Here is a 2,621-nt window from a genome sequence, read left to right on the forward strand (position 1 = left end):
TTTGGTCTCCAAGCTCATCTTAATATATAGATTGCATCTAACGGTTCGGATTGACTATCCGGACTTTTAAAAAAAAAAAAAAAAAAAAAAAAAATTGAAAGATAGAGTACATTTGGGTGCATTTGAACCCTCCTCATAACAGAAAGAGTGATAAGCCGACCCCTCAATTCTTGTAATTGTTAAACTTTTGATCATTGTCAGCATGTATGTATACATAATACATTGGTTGCCAACTTGTATAATTAATAAATAATAAAACCAGCTGTAACAAAACACTTTCTGCAGCAAAGAAATTAAAGAGAAGGACATAAGAGCAAATGTTTTATATATACTGAGTATCATTTAATTTCTTTGTTACAAGTATAAGGAACATATAATAAAATTACAAAAGTAATATTTGAAGTAAACAAAATGGTTAATCCCTTTAATTAATTCCCGCCAAAAAAATGTGATGAAATATTAGTTAGTATACACAAATCATCCTCCAGTCAGTTAATTATGCTTCATCGATCCCCTCTCCGTCTCCAGTGGCTTCACGACTCCAATTCCGCGACAACCCTTATGCTAATCACTCCTGATTTCTCTTTCTCACCCTTCACCGCTTTCTCATCCTCTACTGTCACCACACCGGCCCCGCCTGTCAGTAACTGTGCCCTTTCAGCCTGAGACTCCCAATTTGTTCTCCCAATCACAGGAATCATGATAAGAACACAAGTGAACTGTGCAAACAGCAAGCCAAACCACAGACCGTTGAAATCGAGTCGGCACCAAAATGCCAGAGCAACAGCAACTGGCATTCCCACCCCGTAAAATGAACCGAGGTTAATGTTTGCACCGACCTTTGGCCGTGCACTGCCACGCAATACACCACACCCTGTTGTTTGGGGGCAGTTCCCTAACTCACATGCACCAAGAATCGGGAGTACAGTTGCCGTCAGTTGGATGATTGCTGGATCCACCGTGAACATATGGGCCCACACATTTCGTACAGATGTTGCAAATCCGAATGCCAGCATTCCCAATACAAAACCGCACACCATACCCACTCTTGCGGCTCGTTTGGCTTTCTTTGGCTGGTTTGCACCGAGTTCATTCCCCACACGGGTTGATACACCAAAACTGAGGGATGAGGGGAAAATGTAGATGAGAGAAGTTGTTTGAATCAGAATCCCCATGGAAGCAACGGTTGCCTGTGGATTGAGCAGCAAACCACAAAGAATAATCATGATTTCGTACCACCACCACTCGAGACAGACACAGACGCAACTGGGTATAGCTAGAGAGAGAAGCGATCCCCATCCTTTGAAGCACTCGGTAGACAGAGAGAACCCGCCAGTACGCTTGTGCACGCCCGAGAAGAGTATGTATAAAAAGAGGAAGAAAAGGAGGTTTAGGTTAGCGCAAACAGAGGCAAGAGCAACTCCTCTGATTCCAAGACCCAAAACAGAGACAAATAGATAGTTAATGGGTAGGTGCAGCACAATTGCTAGTGTGGCACACAAGGTCAACGGTAGGTTAACCGATTGGGTGCGAAGGTAAATGCGCAGCGGGTGGAGGAAAGATTGAAGAAGAAGGTCAGGAGTTGAGTAGAGAATGAACTGTTGCGCTGCACCTGAGATGGACTCATCTTGGCCGCACAAAAGTAGAATGGGACGCATGCAAGTCCATAACAATGCAATGGGGATGGAAACACAGAGTAGTAGTAGGATTGTTCGTTGCAATGTGAGGCCGAGAAGGTTGTGGCGCTTGGCACCGAAAGCTTGGCCACAAATGGGTTCCATCCCCATAGCCAAGCCAGAGAGGACAGAGTAGCCTGTGATATTAGCAAATCCAATGGCAAGGGATCCACCGGCAAGTGCCAGGCCCCCGAGTCTACCGAGAAATAGCATGGAGATCATTGATCGAAGGTAGAGAAGAAGGCCGGTTAGAATCATGGGCATGGCGAGGGAGAGAATCTTTCCGGCCTCGGTGAGTGATTCGCTAGCGTGTTTGTGTTTATTGCCTAATTGTGGCACCTCTACCTCTGGTATGGAGACATTGATGATATATTGGCCAAGCAAAGGGTCTGTGAGAGATTTGTTCATGTTATTGTCTTGGTGAGACATGTTTGTTTTTAAATTGGTTGAGCAGCGCACGAGTGTGGTGGATGTTCCCCAAAGGGAAGAATACCCGATAATATGGCTTTCCTTTTTTTTTTATTTGTAGGGGAGGGATGAATTATTTGTTTCAATGAAACAGAGGAAGAAATGGTTTCTGTTGGAGAAACAGAGCAGCTCTTTCCAGCCTTTATATAGAAAGAATGGGTGCGGGGCCCAATGCGCAAAAATTGTTGTCGGCCTCACACGTAAAAAAGAAAAAGTCTTCGGAAATTTTTTATTCATAGAAATTCAGAAAAAGGGAGAGTGAGAAACAGAAATAATATATTATTTATTATATTAATAGAAAGATCGGTTCTATCGATCCTAACAATCAAAATAACTAGGATAGACAGAATTTATATCCATCCTAACTTATTTTGGATCTTCTGTGACACCGTCTTCAAAACATGAATAGGAATAGATCAATTATTGATCTTCTCAGGCACCGTCTTCACAGAAGATTCAAAATGAGTTAGGATGGGT

General features: G+C 42.8%; 1 pseudogene across 1 annotated transcript; it reads right to left on the reverse strand.

The window, feature by feature from the left end:
* Window positions 1-311: 311 nt before the first annotated feature.
* LOC144575699 (protein DETOXIFICATION 49 pseudogene) lies at window positions 312-2,253 on the reverse strand (annotated as a pseudogene). The gene has a single exon (XR_013518503.1). The product of XR_013518503.1 is annotated as a protein DETOXIFICATION 49 pseudogene (transcript).
* Window positions 2,254-2,621: the final 368 nt, after the last annotated feature.

This window comes from Carex rostrata, chromosome 24 (assembly GCF_964058835.1).
Source record: "Carex rostrata chromosome 24, lpCarRost1.2, whole genome shotgun sequence".
Lineage (NCBI taxonomy): Eukaryota > Viridiplantae > Streptophyta > Magnoliopsida > Poales > Cyperaceae > Carex > Carex rostrata.